Below are 20,044 nucleotides of genomic sequence, written 5' to 3' on the forward strand. Positions count from 1 at the left end.
GGCAAAGCAATGCAGATTTTGAATAAGCTGAGTATGCTTGATAAGGATAGGCTATAAAAAAAACAAACTTTGGCTTATTATTTATTGTTTTATTTACTCATTTTTTACAGAATAATCTTACCGAAATCAATTAAATCACATTCCTAGCCCAGCTTCATCATCTTGTTTGTTTTTGACTACATGCAGTTTCTCTTATGACTTAAGGCTTTCATGAGCAAGGTTTAGTTGTAATACTGTGCATAGTATTACAAGTCACATTGTAGGTTTCGTAGTTCCTTTTCGAAGCGTGTTATTATCGTTACTAGTGCTTACCAGCAGAACTTTGCGGGACTAACTAATAGTCTTTCCATTACAAAATGTCTGCAAATAACACTATCTCTGTTTCCTTGCCATTGTTAAGCCCACAATGACAAGTTCTAACAAAAAAAAAATCTCATACTCTCGCGTGTCGCTATTTCCAACCTTTTCGCTCCGTTGCGTCACGCGTTATCACCAAAATAATTCTTTGGTGTTTTTCTGGCACTCTCCTGACCTAATGCAACAAGAATTAGGTCAATATCTATTATCGTTCTCATGAAAGAAATGAACAAATGTGCAGACACACACACACACATACACAGATAGAATTTATCATTTATTTGGTAACTCGGCATTCTCTGGCATGTTATTTCGTTCTATTATCCGCATAGATCGCATCAGTAACATAAAATTGGATATTGAGGTGTAAGGGGCAGTATCTACTATACTATAGCACTAGCCGTGTGTGTGTGTGTGTGTGTGTGTGTGTGTGTCTATTTTGGGCAGCCGAAACTACACAGTCAAATCGCACCAAAACTGGCACAAAAATTGCAAAAAATTCGCTAATATGAAAAAACTTGCTCCCATCACAATTGAAAAACTTTTACTATATTTAATGAGCGATCACATTTTGACCAAAAAAGCCGCTCTCGGCGCCCGGGATAGGATCTCCATAGAATTTTTTGCCCATAGCTACAGCAGCGCGAGAGCCCTCCGCAGGAGCAAGTGCAAGCACTTGTATTCACCTGAGAAAAGAAGTGTTACTAACTCTGGAAATGCCACTTGTTACCCTGTATCCAGAACTCCAAGCACCTTACCAGGAAGCTCCTTGTGCACACTCATGACCTCAAGAAACCGCGCCAAACAACTTAGTTCTGTTAGTCATGTTTGTGTCCCAGTGGATCTAGCTGGAATGTGCTTCCCAACATCATAATTACATGTGGTTTAATTAAGAGTTCAAGCACTAGTGTGCAGTAATAACTACAAGAAGTTTTAAGTGGCTTCACACTGTCGAAAGGTTCATGCCAAATTCACTGAAATTATCATAAGCTTCAACTGGAAATGTAATACCCTTGGTTGTAGCAATTCCAGGGACTGATAAAGAGGATACTGATTATGTAAGCAAGGGTGAATGTGACAGAGAAGGAGATACGGTTGATATACCGGTACCAGCATAACAATGATAAAAGTTTGGGGTTTGGAACTCTGCTTAAGCACATTCACTGTTTCTTTCACAGCTTATTACAAGACACTGTGAAAGATGTTCAGAGGAAAACTGTCAACCACTCTCGTATCATTGCAAAAGCCTTTTGTTTGATATATCACATTTTCACACTCTTTATTATTTTGTCGCCCCAGACATTATCCAGGGTAAATACGGATCCAAAAAAAAAAAAAAAAAAAAAAAAAAAAAAAAACGCGAACAGACTGATCAGCTGCAACAAAATACTTCCTTCTCACATCAAGTCCTAACCAAGTTAAGTTTAATTATATGAACTACGGAGGGGAAGTTTAACAGACATAAATTCAACATCAAACAAACCAAAGATATCCTTACAATCTTTGAGATGGTAATTTGGGAGTGTCAAGGAACTAATGGGATAACTTCTCTGGATGTCATTCCATGTATCGTAGGAAGAAAAGCAGAGACAAAACAGTTGCCACGAACGAAAAAAAAAAAAACCAAAGACTGTTACCATTACCATGAACTCCAGTGACAAAAGACTTGAAATATATGAAGACATGGGAACATTACTGCTGGCATCCATTTCAGGTTCACATTTCAAGATGATGTGAAACCGAGGAACTACCTGTTATGGAATCCCTTCTGAACTCAATATAGAAGAAATTGGAGCCTCTGTTTTTATTTCTACTGCTTCAGTTAGCAAGACATCTATAGCTCCACCAAAGAAGTGCACACATTTCAGATTTATTGTTACATTAAGCAGTCTTCCACCAGCCCAATCATCATCACTCCAGTTACCAGTAAAATGTTGCCTGTGCAATGAACAGCAAAAGATGACGCTGCTCCGCTTCTCCTTTGGCAGCATAACCACACGAACTTTCAAGAACTCACTACACTAGTCGTCCGATATTGATTTATCCCAGCGTATTCAGCTAGTTTAGAATGTTCTCCATTGTAAAATAAGTGTTGCGGTTTGAATTCTATAAAATGTCTAACGCCCGCTGACACTTTATCACCAGGACGCAGGTTTTCAACAGCTAACAGATTTGCGTTATTAAAGCTCACTTGCTGGACCAAACATTAACAAAATCTACCAGCACTTTGCCTGGTAAGATCAATAAACATTTTAAGCCTACAAGGTAAAATTATTCTTTGGTTTTATCACCCCAGAGGTGTTTTGTTTTCGACTCTGTGTGTGTGTGTGTGTGTGTAATTCACCGGGTCGGTCAGGATCACTTGATGGTCGTGATCGTCAGCTTTTACCCTCCCGGAAGGGAGCTGAGAGCTCATATAGTCCGATCTAAGGGCAGGGCTGTGACCTTCACACACGCACACACCCGTCCCCTTGCTCCAGGGGGACAGTAACCACCCACTTCGTCAGTGAAACTTTTCGCAACCTGAGCGAGGCGTCCACCAGTTGGCAAGCGAGAGCGTTACCACTGCACCAGCGAGCGGTGTGTGTATGTGTGTGTGTGTGTGTGTGTGTGTGTGTGTATGTGTGTGTGTGTGTGTGTTAGGACATGAGACACATCTGCCGTGAATAACTGAAAATCATGTTAACGGGAAATTTATGCCGGTCAGTAAGCTTAACCCCTTAAGACCGCAATTATTTCAGGCAGGGAACCTCCCACAACTGCAATTCGGGGGTGTTTTGGTGACTTTCACCAAGGGCAAATTGATTGTGTTCTGGCTAAAGAGGAAGAATTTACACACCTATCAACTCTATTCGTACCCCCGTAGGCCTAATGGTTACCGCATAATCGCGCGTCAAAGTTCAAAAAAGTTTATGATAGTTACCCCTCGAATATAATCGAAAACGTGAAAACTGTGATAACTACATATTTTTCTTACTGACACAGGTCATTTCAAAGTGTTTTGTCACACCAGCCATGAAAACAGGTGTATGTAGGTGTGGGGAGATTACTAGACTGTGGGGAGATAAAGTAGGCTGTGGAGAGTAGGCCTATATGTACAGTGGTTGAAAATAGCCAGCTTTTCGCATGGAAAGAAAGCACTTCATTGTGTTCTGTAACATCTACCATGAAAACAGGTGTCTACGTAGGTGTGGGGAGATACCTAGTGTGGGGAGTAGGCCTACAAGGCCTTGGTGGTACTTGGGCAAAAATATTTTGGCAACAACCAATTTCTCTTGCGGAAACCCGCCATTTCAATGGGATTTGTCATACCAGCCATAGAAACAGGTGTGTATGTAGGTGTGGGGAGATAAAACAGGTGTGGGGAGTAGCCCTACAAGGCCTCATAATCATTCCAGAACTAACACAGACCCATATAAATGTTTATAACCATCAAGAACATCAAAATAAAGTTGAATAATGCTATAAATGCATGCATAAGAAAGGAAAAAAAAAACAATAATTTGTTTCCGATTTGTCTTTTTACTGTCCCAGCTTCTCGTTACACATTTATCACACTTACCATTACAATTATCACGTTATCGTTGCACTGCATCACACTTATCATTACAGTTTCGGCAACAACCAAATTCTTTTGTGGTAACTCTCCATTTCATTGGAAAATGTCAAACAAGCCATGAAAACAAGTGTGTTTGCAAGTGTGGGGAGATGAAACAGGTGTGGGGAGTAGCCCTACAAGGCCTCATCTATCTATCTATCTATCTATATACCTAGGCTGCTTCCCCCATGGAAAGGGAGGTAGCCGAGACAGGACAACACACTCCCCATTTGCTCATCCATTCAAACACAGTCATTCGCATCTTAGCCCCAAAGGGGAGAAGGGACAGATCCTCACCGCACCACACCACACAAGGGTCAAATGCACAGTGCAATCAGTGACATCCGCAGCAGGGCCCGACAGCAGAGCTGGTTTACCCCTGCCACATCATAATAGACCCATCCCCTTACTCGCACCTGACCTGACTAATTATCATAGTCTTTCGAAAACTGACACAGACGGACACTACTCAGATGTGCTGATCTGGGCAGGTAGGGAGAATGAAAAAAAAAATAATAATAAGGTGCGTCGTATGTAGAACAACATACAACATTCTCCAACTACATACGTACAGAAACTGGTAGGTACGAATTGAGAAATGAACAGAGTGAGGTGTCAAAATATTGGAAGTGCAGAAATAATATGAAACAGGTACGTACAGTTACCTCCATTTTTAACGAGTACAGCGGGTGGTGTGCTTGGTGAAATGTGGCACCACATTGTAGTATTAGTAAGTGAATGGGCAAACCCGCCAGAGCTTCCTCTCCGCTACAGTATCTAGTACCAACAGTAACAATGTTCTGTCAAGTTATGCTGTCTACAAATACAAGTGTTTGCCACGTATGTATAGTGGAAGGAAGAGTGAAAAACAAATAGTAATGCCACTGGCTCCCATTCTTTCTCTGACAGGAGATGACTGTGAGGCGAGGTGGAACGGAGGGGAGGGAGGACAAGTGGTGGGGGCGCATGTATCGAAACTTTGTCGTGTTTCGTTTAGAAAGATGAAGGGTGTGATTATACAGATGTTCTGAGGTGATCTGTAACTCCGTATGCAATAACCTGCATTGGATGAATGTTGGAGTCTTAATGTTCGTCATACAATGTGGTGAGCAACTGAAGCTGAGCATAAATGTTAGAATGACCTTGTGTCTGGTGTCTCGAAATGTGGTTCACCTGAGTCTAGTGAGTGTGCAACTCAACTGCTGTAACATTTTTGTTGCTGAATCAGGGAGGCCACAAATGATTCATGACAGTGCATGTGACACAACGGTCATGCTATGATGTGCATCATGCAGTCTGTTTTACTGTGAGGAAAACAATCATAATTCTTGCAAACCATGGTATAAGTCCTGTTGCATAAGATTATAGCTACTTTGAGTGTTGGGCAACTATTGGCTTACTGGGCGAAATGTTGCGCAGTCTTCATACTGATGGATCAAGCGGAGGTAATGAGATACTGTATTTGCATAATGAATGCATATCTTTTATTATAATAATTGAAATAAAGGTGTTTCAGATGTTCAGTCCAAAAATGATGTCGCTTTCTTCGAGGTGATATTGCATTAGTCTGGATAGCTGTGACACAACATCCACAAACACTGATCATCGTATATGATACTCTCTTTATAACATTCATATACTAGCTTTCATACAAGTATGACACATTCAGGCCCTCCTTGGCTTCAGACGCATTCTACTATTTAATCATGAGTCTACACTCACACACTGTTCATCCAGAGGGACCAAAATTCCCGTTAACATGCATGTCTGTCCGTTGTCTGCCATTATAACACAAGGTTTGAGTATGTGGCCACGGCTACACAAAATATATCGGTGGCGTGGTGCTGCTGGCAGAGTGTAAAATTGCATAATTATAGTCTACGAGTGTTTGTGCAGGGTGTCTGGTTATACACTTCACCGACTTATTCACACTCATGCCAAGCTAGCAGCCAATGTCGCGGTTTTTGTGACTATAATGTCTGCCCATTGAACACACTTTCACCTCTCAGCAGTCTGAATGAGGTCCTGTTTTCAGCCAATAGAAACATTAAATAGCACAGTGAACAATGCAGTTTTAAATGTAAAGTAATGAGTGTTTTAAGCACCATATCATCATACTGGCATATACTGTAAAGTATAACACAACAATGGATAAGCTGGACGTACGGTAGGATAAGGGTTGAGTACTGCCGGAGCGTTCAAGTAAACGTAACTAAACACTGACATACCAGCACCTGCATGGTAAAACCCAACCACCGCGCTTTATGCATAATACCCCCGGGTTCTGAAGCTACGCCACGTCATCAAGTAGATTTACACAAGGTCATTGATAGGCAGCTATCTTGTCGTAGTGATGCGATATGATAAAGTCAGTATCAGGTCTCATTACCCATTAAACGAGAAAGGGCCGGAATTTTGTGTGTGTGTGAGAGAGAGAGAGAGAGAGAGAGAGAGAGAGAGAGAGTCTCTCCATCCTTATATATATATATATATATATATATATATATATATATATAAAATCATCATCATCATCCGGACCTCCTTTCCGACCCAAGGGCAGGGTGAGGAGTAGGAATGTCCAGACAGCGCAAACTTGCCCAATCCAAATAGGCCACACTTCCATTCAATCATCATTCAAGTCCCCGGAATCCTGGCTCCACCGGATACGCCAAAAACATTCACGCCATTCTGCAGCTTCACACAGCGTATCCAATTGAGTCAATCCGGACGCCGCCATGCTCACAAGGGGTGCCAGAATCCCTAATCACTCACTTCTACTCACAAAATTCATCCAGCCAGCTCGATCTCTTGTCAGGTCCCTAGCCTCACCGACTTCCAAACCTCTCTTCCTCACACTCAAACACCATATCTTTCCACCTTCTCTTTGGCCTACCTCGCCTCCTCCCTCCTTCAAATTCGCTCAGGTATATCTTTTTTACCACTCTATTGTTATCCATTCTTTCCACATGACCATACCATCTCAGGACACTCTCTTCGATTCTGGTGTCCACCGACTTCCTCACTCCACACCTTTCACGAATCACATTATTTCGTATCCTATCCACCCTCTGTACTCCACATACACTCCTCAGCAGTCCCATCTCCACTGCTCTTTCTCTTGACTTTTCATTTTCATGCCACACCATAGTCGCACACCCATATGTTAGAGTTGGCACTAACACTCCATCATGTAAGCCTCGTGCAGCTGCAACACTCAAGCCTCTGTTTCTTATCAAGGCCTTCATTGCACCAGCCACTTTTCTTCCTTGTGCCACTCTCCTTTCAACTTCTTTTGCACATTTTCCTCTCTTTTCTATCACTATACCCTAGTATTTGAACTCTCTCATCAATTCCAGTCTCTCTCCATTCACTGTGACATCACACTGGGAGTCACCTTCTCTCTCAATAACCATCATTTACCCTTCTCTACATTTACTCTCAATGCACGACGCTCACAGACATCAGCAAAACTCTGCACTAGCCTACTGAGTTCTTGTCCGGTACTTGCAAGCAGTACTGCATCATCAGCATACAACAAATTTGAGATATTCCATCTATCACCCCTTCATTACCAGCGCCATCCCTCTCTCCATTACTCGTGTTTTTACTTCTGTCATCATCCCATCCATAAATATATTGAACAACCAAGGGGACATCACACAACCTGGTCGCATGCCCACACCGATCGTGAACCACTCAGTTAGATGCCCATTAACCTTTACACATGCTTCGCTACCATCATAAAAACTCTTGACAGCACCTAACAGCTTACCATCTAAACCACACATGCGCAAAGCTTTCCACATTCCCTCTCTGTCTACTTTGTCGTATGCTTTTCCCTGATCCATGAATGCCATAAACACCTTATGGTCCTTCTCAGAAGCCTTCTCTGCTACCTATCTCACTGCAAATACTTGATCCACACATCATCTGCCACTCCTAAAGCCACCCTGTTCATCATTCACTAGGACTTCTGATAACTCTCTTACTTTCTCTATAATAATTCTTCGATATACCTTCCCTACCACACTCAATAAACTTATCCCACGATAATTCTTGCACTCACTTCGCTCATCTTTATTTTTGTACAGGAGTACAATCACAGCCTTTTTCCACTCTGCAGGCACAGTTTCACTCATCCATGCCTTCTTACATTTCTCCAACAAGCACTTCATTCCACTCTATCCACTACACTTAAGCATCTCTGCATACACGTCATCAACCCAAGCTGCTTTCCCATTTTTCAGCCATTTCACAGCGCTCTTCACCTGTGCGAGTGTCACGTCTCCTGGCACTGCATTCCTTCTCTGCACACCCCCAAAACCAATCATGTTTACAGCCGCTCTGCTCTCTCTATTCCCATTCATCAGGCTTTCAAAATATTCTTTCCATCTGGTCCTTTCTTCATCTCCATGGGTTAGTAACCTAAAGTACTACCTGCATCCTTCACACCATCACATTTCTTTCCGCTTTCACTTCTACATTTCCACACCTCTTTCCAGAATAACTTCCTATTTTCAGAGTAATTCGCATTTATTTTTCTTCCCAGATCATCATTTACCTCCTTCTTTTTCCTCTTCACTAGTCTCTTTATGTGCTTGTTGCTGTTGATATACTGTTCTTATTTCAACTGAACTTCTATCATGTAACCACTTTAGCCACTTCTTCCTCTTTTCCTCCACTGCTCTCTCAACCTCCTCACTATGCCGTACCATTCTATATATATATATATATATATATAAAACGAAAGAGAGTGTGAGACCCTCTCTCTCTCTCTTTCTCTCTCTCTGTGGACGCTTTATACTATTTAATCGTGTGTCTACACTCACATACTGTTCATCCAGAGGGAGCAGTATTTCCCCTACCAACACCAAAAATCACATAATATTATGTTTGTGATGACCCTACTCCTACCTGCCCACCTCCTCACTCGCTTCTTCACAGTAGTCCACTTCCACACACACCTTGCCACCACGCAGGGTGGTCAAGTCCACCCCCACCCCCGCTCAATTCCTTTAACATTTCCATTCTCTCCTAATACCCCGTCCCACTGACCAACCTCTCCTCAAATCCCCCCCCCCCCATCTACCAAATATTCTGTTCTATTTCTAACTGTCTGGGGAGTATCGTTTTCAATGTTCAGCGTCAGGGGACATGGCATCACAGATATCCCTAATATCAAAATCTATTGTCGAGCTTGAGGTTACTATGAAGCTCGTTTGATGGCTCTAAACAACTATACCATAACGACATTTCGCTTCCCATCTACAATCGCCACCACCACAGTCCCCGGTACTCATTACACGTCATGATATTTTAGGTCCTGCTTCTCCTTTTCCAACGATTGATATACTATGTGAGTCCATTGTCATGAAATTGCAAGGATAGTTTCGGGCCAGTATTCTTGGTTACAGAGGCATTTCGGTGGTGCCGATTTGCTTGGAAAATTGCATAGTCTAGCCTTTTTTGTGCATGAGTCCAATAATGCAACTGGCCAATCCGGATCCATGTTAACACAGTAGATGACGTCTGCAACGATTGTGTGTGATAAACGGACATGTAACGAACTTCAACACTAGCCACTATATGCATGTTTGTCCGTTGTCTACCATTATAATACAAGGTTTAATTTTTTTTTTTTTTTTTTTTGCTCGACTCTGGCCATAGGCTTCACAGCCTGCTCCCAAAGCCCAGTAGTCCTCCTACATATCATACACCTCCATATGTCACCACTTCGACGCTAATACCTACCGTCCATATTGAATACATGCTTGGGCTGTCTCATACAGGACTGGTGTATTGGTATTAGCGGGGGTGTTTTTACGACATGTCGGCGGGTCTTCTGGTAGATCAGTAAAGTCTGTTTCTATTAAATTCAAATTCTTGTATTGTTCCCTGCCCCAGCGGGGATTTCAACCTGGGTCCGGTAGGTGTGCAAGCCACCTCTCTACCGACTGAGCCACCGCCTCCCCACAGTTACAAAAAATGGCGTGGTGCTGCTGAGATAGCGTAAAATTGCGTAAAGTCTACGTGTGTTTATGCAGGGAGTCTGGTAATACACTTCACCGACTCATTTCACATTCATGCCAAGATAGCAGGCAAAGTCGCGGTTATGCCGTCTATACTGACCGAGCATTGAACACATTTTCACCTCCCAGCAGTCTGAATGAGGTCCTGTTTTCAGCCAATAGAAACATTAACTAATAAAGTAAACACTGCAATTTTATTTGTAACGTAAGGAGTGTTTTAAGCACCATGTCATCATACAGGTATATACAGTATAACACAGCAATGGATAAGCTGGACCTACGGTAGGATAAAGGTTGAGTACTGCCGGAGCGTCCAAGTAAATATAACTAACACTGACATACCAGCACCTGCATGGTAAAACCCAACCACCTAGCTTTATGCATAATACCCCTGGGTTCTGAAGCTACGCCACGTCATCCAGTAGATTTACACAAGGTCACTGATAGGCAGCAATCTCGTCGTAGTGATGAGGTATGATAAGGAAGTCAGTATCAGGTCTCATTACCCATTAAACGAGAAAGGGCCGGAATTTTGTGGAGAGAGAGAGAGAGAGAGAGAGACTGGTGCATTCATGGAGTCATTACAAGTTCCTGCTATACGACATAATTGACCCAGGGAAGGCCCTTGTCTCCCTGGGTGTCCTTCTACAGTGACGGTAGCCTCTTATCACCCACCTGTGTAGTGTGAGTATACCCTTGTTTACATGCTATTTGAAGAGAGAGAGAGAGAGAGAGAGAGAGAGAGGCCTGTCTCTGTTTGTCTGTCTGTCTGTCTGTCTCTCTTTCCTTATATATATATATATATATATATATATATATATATATATATATATATATATATATATATATATATATATATATATATATATATATATATATATATATATATATATATATATATATATATATATATATATATATATATATATATATATGTGTGTGTGTGTGTGTGTATAAATATATCTATATCTATATCTATCTATTTATCTATCTTTCTATATATATACAGTATGTACTGTGTATATATATATATATATATATATATATATATATATATATATATATATATATATATATATATATATATATATATATATATATATATATATATATATATATATATATATATATATATATATATATATATATATATATATATATATATATATATATATATATATATATATATATATACAGGGTGTAACAGAAGGTTATGTCATAACTTCACAGGGTGATTAATTGGGTTAATACGAATATGAAATGTTATGACTATTTGTATTATTTTCAATAGTAACAAAGTTATGGCACTGGAAGGTAGAGTACAGGTATAACAGGTAGAGGAAAACACACACGTAACACCAAGCTTTATTGTAACACACGTGTATGGGTTTTATACTCTTATGGAAGAGTTAGTTTAGTAGGTGTTCAAAGTGGCCACCATCTTCTTGCATACACATCTCAACTCGGTGCAACATCGACCTTGTAACAGTGTGGAGAACAGCAGGGTCATTCACACGTGTTGCTGCATCAAATATCCGACGTACTAGATCATCTCGCATGTCTACTGGACGTTCATACACCAGCTCCTTCATGTATCCCCATACGTGGAAGTCTAATGGGCTGTGGTCTGGGGAACGTGGTGGCCAACTCACTGGGCCACCACGGCCAATCCATCGGCCAGGAAAGTGTTGGTCTAGGTAATTCCTCACGATTAATGCGTAATGTGCGGGTGCTCCATCATGCTGGAAGTACAGTCACGCGTACTAATTTGTGCTCAGGGGTTACCCCTTCCTTCCCCCCTCTACCCTGAACAGAGGGAAGGGGGGAATCGCGAACAAGTCTACCCCCGCCTTCTGACCTCTGGGCCATAATACTGTCTTATTCCGCCACAGAAATACGTGAGAAAAGCTGCTAAAGGACGAAAATATGGGCAAGTTAAAGTGAAAGAACTATAGCAGTTATATTTACTTTGGGAGAGTTTTTAGGCCTTTAGATTTTGCTTTACTGTAAATTTGGGCACTAGGTGCTGTGTTAAGCTTCCACAAAATGCCTGGCAATAAAGGTAAGAAAACATATAACAATACATATTAATGAAAGGAGAATAGGTGTAATAAGGAAAACAAAGCGCCGGGAAGGAGACGACAGTAGATGTAATAAATAATACGAATCAATATATCTGTCTATCTGTATATCTTCTGTGATAAGTACACTGTACTCTGTTATTATACTAAGTTGTAGATAGCGTAATTTCCTAAAATTTATCCCTTCTCACAGTTAGCATAAAATCCACTGGTGAAGTTAAAGATATGACGCTTTAGGTAGAGGTTGAAAAAAAAAAATCATTTCACTGCAAATTCTGACAGTTTTTTTACTAAAATGTTTCCAGACAGTTCTGGCCCAGCTAACATCACACATCATGCTCCCTTTTCGCCCAAGAGCTACGGGGAATAAGCTGCAAAAGGACGAAAATCAACACCAAGTTAAAGTGATGGAAGTTAATGTAAAGGAAGTATAACTGTTCATCAGGCTTTTGATCTTCAAACATAAAACATTGTTCGGCATATTTTTAATATCCAAGCAACAGAATGGGACAAATGTGCTGTTGTCCAAGTTCTCAGTCGTGTACAAGGGTCATATAATGTTAGCTCATTGTTCTCGCACCACATGCCCAGACTGAGCTTAACCCTGATACTATGCAGGATGTCCACAAGGTACTGGTTTTACAAATTTTGTTGTTGGTAAACAACTTACGATAAGGATATGTGTCTTTTATTAGCATGACTGAGTAGGCTTTACTGTTGCGGAAAAAAAAATGCAAATTTATCTGCTAATATTGCATGTAAATATGTTAAACCATATATACCAAGGATTTCTGTGTGTGTGTGTGTGTGTGTGTGTGTGTGTGTGTGTGTGTGTGTGTGTGTGTGTGTGTGTGTGTGTGTGTGTGTGTGTGTGTGTGTGAACTTTGAAGGGTGAGTGTGTGTGTGAACTTTGAAGGGTGACCTTATACAGATAGGTATAATGAAAGCTAATTATGACTCCATCCACATCAAAAACTTTTTCTTTGCTGAATAAAATTATGGCAGGTATAAGACCAAATAAAAGTATCATAGAACTGAAGGGGCAAAAGCCTTCAGTTCGGTGACATCTGTTTTATTGTTGCAATATAATAGATAGGTGGTGGCAGCTATCATCCACTCACTTGATGTGCTGCCTACTTCTTCCTTCACCTTTATCATTCTTTTACTGTCTGCCCTCCTCTCTTCCTGTGTCTCCCATCTTTTCTGTCACTTTTTTTTTATTACTTTTCGTTCCTTTTCAGCAGGCTTTACATTGGATGACAAGCCAAATGGTTTCCTGTAAGCCAGGAAACCATTTACAACACTGGGTGCCAACCATATAACCAACCCATGCGTGTTTCCTACGTGTCAACCAGCGGATTAGCGAAGGGTTAGTGCCCCTCCCATAAAATAACAAACTAAAAGAAAAACGCCACCCTTCACGGGTTTATGGCGTCTGGCTATAGACAGACAAATAGGCATATTAGAAGTGCCTATATGACGTAGGGGGAAATTAATCGTTTCACTAACAAAGATCCTTTGTTTATAAAACTATTTTTTGGTAGCCTAGTGATAATCTGGTAAAGGAGTTAATTGCTTTGATTCCGTGATGTATTTTGTATCTTATTCTTGCTGCCACCAGGCGATTCAAAATGGAAAGTTTAGACAGAGCTTCTTACCCAATCTCAAGAATTAAATTCTCTCCTAATAAGGAAAAGATCCTAGGGGCAGCAACATTGAAGACATGCAGAGGTGTACGATATGTAGGAGGACTACTGGGCCTTGGGAGCAGGCTGAGAAGCCTATGCCTAGAGTCAAGCACATAAAAAAAAAAAAATACAGAAAGACGCCATCCTTTCAAAATGATTAGGGGTGATGCGGTTTGGGTATCAGAAACTTCTCCACAATAAAGACCATTCCTCCCAGACCAAGTCCCAGCAGTAGCAGCAATAGTGGGCCCTGAACATGAGCAAGCGTCAGACTGCTATGCTTTGTGTTCTGACTCTCGATTTCTGTATGATCCTTCTGCTGGAGAGTCCTTAGCTCCTCTCGCTGTTTAATGCGGTAGTCTCGAGCAGCGGCAGCCAGTTCCTCCTTTTTCCACTGCTCGTATAAGCCAGCCTGAGAACGAAAACAAATTCTAGTTTAATCTTTGGCAAGAGTGAGTTTACCAACTTAAACAGTAAATATATAATTGATTAATTCATCATATTATTCTCTTCTGACTGATCGTACCAGACCACTCTCAGGCTACTCTGGCCAATTATTTTAGGCAAAAGTGACCAGCCACACGCGAATAGGTGACATTATGTGAGCAACATTCCCAACCACACCTTAGACTTTGACTCTTAATGGGCCACTTCGGTTAGAGCCACAAAACTCAATAAACTCCCAAGAGTCTTAAAGTTTAATTTGTGAGAACAAGCATTTTACCGAGTAGTATGACGCTATCAAGCAGCATCAACAGATAATCCCTTTCAATTTCTCCTGACTAAGCTAAGGATGAGTTCTTGATGTGTAAAATTTAATCAGCCGAGTAGGTTCACGTATAGAGTAAAATTTTTGTCTAAAGAGGAATTATGCAACTTAGTAAAAATTTTCCGAACTAGAAAGATTTGATAAAGACTTTTTTTAATTTATCTACACTCAGGCTCCCCCAAGATGAATATAACAAATATTAACTTAGACAAAAAAAGTAGAGTCCTGTTGAAGGTGTTAAGCTCACTACAGCCAGTAAATACTCGCTTAGGAGGGAATGGACTACGAGAACATATGATTTTGACTTACCTGTAATATGTACCCCAAAACGCCATCCACTGCCGGCTTATACGGTGCGTCGTGTATGACGGGCCATCCAAACAGGGTTTTATACATACTCTCCTTCCCGATGTAAAGCGGGGAAGTGCCGTCCAACCGAGAAAATTGGTTGGTTATTGTCCGGCGCAGGTTCAGTTCGTCTCCAAGGTGAGCTTGATTTCTGTCACGAGGATAAAGTAACTATCAAAATACGAGATACATATTCAGATCCACAGTATATATATATATATATATATATATATATATATATATATATATATATATATATATATATACACTAGAAAACAAAATTTTTCTTCTACAGTGATTGTTAAGACGTATAATGGCAAAAGTGCACAGATAAAAGACGAAAAAATCACAGAAACAAGAGAGCATTCAGGATGGGAGGAGATTTGGAGACCTATACCCATTACTACATTCCACACGTTAGCCAGATTTGTAGCTGGTGGAATATAGTAATGGGTACAAGTCTCCAAATCTACTCCCATCCTTAATGCTCTTTTGTTTCTGTGCTTTTTTCATCTCTTATCTGTGCACCATTGCCATTTCTACTTAACAATCATTTTAGAGGAAAATTTTTGTTTTCTAGTTTATGAAAGCATACAGTATAGGCCTAGTGAGTGGATGAGAAACAGGGGCCTAGAAGATGTTGATAAATGGAAAAGAGATTTATATGCAGACAGGAAGAGATGTGAAAAGATTTGTAAGGAGAGTAAGAAGTGAGTGGATGAGGAATTTGGAGGGAATTTGAGAGTAAAGTGGAGGGAATGTAAGAAAATGTTTTGGAAAGAGGTAAAGAGAGTTAGACAAGGTGTCAATGAAGTTAGTCCGGGAGTGAAAGATCAAAATGGTAAATTACTAGTGGAGAAGGGAGAAAAAGTGAGAAGCTGGAGACAACACTTTAGGGAATTGTTGAACATAAAGAAAGTAATGCGAGTATAAGTGGCTGGGGAATGGCTGGGAGACGGAGGGATGTGAGGAGAAAGGAAGAAATCAGCAGGATGGAAGTTGTGGAAGCGATGAAAGTCGAAATGGGGAAAGCCCCGGGAACTGATGGAGTGTGTGGTGAAATGCTGAAGCATGGGGAGGAGGTAGTAGTAGAATCGATGTGGCAGATGTTTAGATGGGACTGGGAGGAAGGTAGAGTCCCGGATGATTGGAAGTCTGGTACAATTATTCCCCTGTACAAAGGAAAAGGGGGGAAAAGAGTGTGTGGTAATAACAAGGGCATTTCGTCTTCATAGTGTAATAGGAAAAGTATATGGTAGGTTACTTATTGACAGAGTTAGGGAAATAACAGAGCAATTAGCTGGAGAAGAACAGGGAGGTTTTAGGAAGGGAAGAGATTGTGTAGATCAAATATTCATTCCTAGATCTTTAGTGGAAAATTTTCTAGAGATGGGAAAGAAGTTGTTTGCGGCCATCAAGGATTTGCAGAAAGCATATGACAGGGTGGATAGTCAAGGACTGTGGAAATTATTAAGAATATATGCGTAGACGGGAAGTTATTGAATGCAGTGAAAAGTATGTGTGAGGGTGTTAAGCCTGCAGTCCATGTGGATAGTGAACTGAGTGAATTTTTCTATTTGAAGGTTGGATTGAAACAGAGATGTTTCATTTCTCCATGGTTGATCAATCTGTATATGGATGGGGTTATACAAGAGATACAAAGTAGAGCAGTGGATGTTGGAGCAGCCCTAATGAGAAAGGGCAGTGTTTGGAAACTCCTTGTACTGTTGTTTGAAGCTGATACTTCGTTGTTAGGTGAAGACAAAGGGGAGCTGCAAAGCTTGGTGGATGAGATTGAGTGTGTAAGAAACACTACATGACAATGTTGTGATACCAACTCTAACGTATGGAAGTGAAACTTGCACCTTGTTGGAGGAACACAAGTCAAGAGTGAGAGCAGTGGAAATGCTATTTAAGAGGAGGATATGGAGTTACATGGAGAGACAGACTGACAAATGAGGAAGTGAAGGAGCGTTGTGGTGTAGATGTGATAGGAAGCGTTAGGAAAAATACATTGTGGTGGTTTGGCCATATGAAGAGGATGGAGAGTGTGAGACTGACGAGGAGAATGTATGTAAGGTGGAGGGGGGGAGAGAGAGGGGGAAGCCAAGCATGAGATGGAGGGATGGAGTGGAGAGGTATATGAGAGAGGGAGGTATGGAAGCAGGGCAATAAAGTGGCAGGGGACAGGGTGACATAGAGGCGATTTGTTTGTGGCCATCCCTTAAGGGATTAGGGCGTCTGGCAACATATAGATAGATAGTTTATGAACTTAATGTAGAAATATAATTATGCATAAGTCAAGTGTTAGAGTTGGACTGTTACATGCATAGCATATTGAAAGACCAAAATGAGAATGTCTTCCCGTGAAAAGAAGTGTTTTGATACGTTAATAAAACGTAGGCGAGCTGTAGCAAATCAATATTGCGCAAAATGGCGTAACTGCGAGTGACCGCGATGCAGTTATCAGGCCGTAACTCGCGAACCGCAGCCTGAATGCATTACTAAACATGAAACACACACACACACACACACACACACACACACACACACACATCTACAACTGACAAGCAGCGTTTTGGTGTACAGTATGCTTGCATACGCCTGTTTGATTTGGAATTATGACTGATGAAGAAGAAAGAAAGAAAGAACAAAATCGATAATTCTGTGGTTCGATTTTGCGACTCTTATGATATATATATATATATATATATATATATATATATATATATATATATATATATATATATATATACGTGTGTGTGTGTAGAAACTTTGTAGCTTCTTGTAATGTGTTCTGTAGATCAGTTATACATATATTAGGCCCGTGGACGAGCGGTTATTATATATGAGTAGTTATGTAAGTAGATAGGCCTAATCTTCGTTCCCTTTGTCATGCAGTGTCAGTAGAGGTAAAGATTAATATGGGACTATTTTTATTTGTCTTGGAAATATTAACAAAGTCTCTCACACACAAGTGAAGTATAGAGTCCCGCTGTTACCTCCCCACTGTCTTACTCTATCTCTCTCTGCCACCCTCTCATTCCTGTTGCTAGCCTCCTTCTCCCTTCTTCTCCTCTTTCTTTCCGTATATAAGAACTTCCATCACGTAGGCTACACTGTCGTTCAAATGTTCTAGAAGCATGTGTGTGTGTATGTGTGTGTATATGGTCAAGTGGCGCTGTTTGTGGGCTATTGTGAGACATTCAGGAGAGGTGCTAACGTCACTTCCTCTGGCCCCTAGGTTTGACATTGACCTAACCTCTAGACTTTATTATGTATGTTGCTAGTTATTATGTAGTAAGATATGTTACAGTCCTGACATCGCTCGGTCACGCCAGCTGGCGATCCTCCGACAGCATTCATCAGTGATACACTCTAATCTACTAATACACAATATTGATTATAATATTGTATTGACAAAATATTCATGAGAATATTGTACCGGCCTAATAATATTCTAGAAACATATTACATTTTAAACAAATTGTATACATAACTGAACAAATGCACTACAGATAAATTGATTATAGAATATTGTATAACATATTGTAAAAGGTGTATGCATAACAGGCATCCGCATACAACTGTGCAATGGTAATGCTGTTAGGTCATTACATTATATATGGAGTTATCCCTTTTGTAATGCCTAATATTTCACCTAACTTGTATGATGATTCCGATAATACAGAATTATAGTAACATTATATGAACTGTTACATAATTGAATTTTTATTGTACATAATTGTATTATAATTGTTACATACTGTTTGTAGTTACATAACTGTAGCAACTGTAAAATATTTGTATTAACATTGTAGTAATACTGTAGTAACATTGTAGTAATATAGAATTGTACTAACATTATATGAATTGTTACATAATAATTGTATTGTACATAATTGTATTATAATTGTTACATATCGTTTGTAGTTACATAACTGTAGCAAGTGTAACATAATTCTAGTAACATTGTAGTAATACATAATTGTAACATTGTATGAATTGTTACATAATTGTATTGTTACATAATAATTGTATTGTAATTGTTACATATAGTTTGTAGTTACATAACTGTTACAACTGTAACACAATGAATCGTTTGTTGTTACATAATTTTAGTAACTGCTGTAATATTGTAGTAATTGCAGTCCTGACATCGCTAATCCGGTCATGCTGCAGTCGATGATAGTGATGTGCCTTGCCACTGGCTCAAGGAGAACAATAATTTGCTTCTTGTTTCACTTATAGAAGGAGTTTATGTGGTATTTTGGCATTCCGGGTTTTCCTTGTAATTTAATTTGTCTGTTTCCACTAGGTAACTTTAATTAATAAATGTTTAATACAGTTCTTTTAATCGCTCACTGAGTAACTGTGATAGTATATTTTCTTTATTACTTTGTAGAAGTAATAATGCATAGCTGTATGTATGAAACACGTATTTTATGTAGGTATAAATGGTGACACTCGTTGGTAGTAAATAAATGCTATAATAAATGAATGGATATATACAGTGTAGAATATTTATTGTTGGTGCAAGTATTTAGTGATTGATTTATGCAGATAATTGAAGTAGGTATATGTATTTAAGTTTTAACTATACGGCACTTTTTATATGTTTGTGCAAAAGGTGTCGTCTACTACTGTGTCTATTACTGTGTATTGTAAAAATGAAGTAACTATGTAACTCACTAATTTTTACTCTGGTGAGAATGGTGTTAGTAATGGCGCAGGTGGTGAGTTGATTGACGTGTTGTGATGTGTCCTTAACTTCTCAGCAAAAAGCTAGCAACGTCGACTTCTCACACTCTGGTAGCTGTGGTGAGTAAATGAGTAACTGTGAGTAATGCTGAGTAACGATGAGTAAGGTGAGAGGTGAGTGAGGGTTCTGGTATTTCCTGCCGTCGTCACCCTGCCTCAGCGTTGTGGTGATGGTGGAGGTGGTGGGTAGGTTGGAGAGAAGGATGGGGTCAGGTGGGGGATGATGTAGTTGTGGGTAGTGAGTTAACTCTCGTTCTTCGTTTGCTTGTTTAGTTTTTCTTTCTCGATGAATTCTTGGTCCTTTTTTCTTGTGATTTACTCGTTGTGGGATGAAGAATGTCGCTACTTGTAGGTGCGTGTAGAAGATTATGGAGATGTCTTGTAAACCTGTTACTTGCAGTTGATCGTAGATG

Source organism: Coenobita brevimanus, chromosome 50 (assembly GCF_032717465.1).
Source record: "Coenobita brevimanus isolate Jiangsu-jjx chromosome 50, ASM3271746v2, whole genome shotgun sequence".
In the NCBI taxonomy this organism is placed as follows: Eukaryota; Metazoa; Arthropoda; class Malacostraca; order Decapoda; family Coenobitidae; genus Coenobita; species Coenobita brevimanus.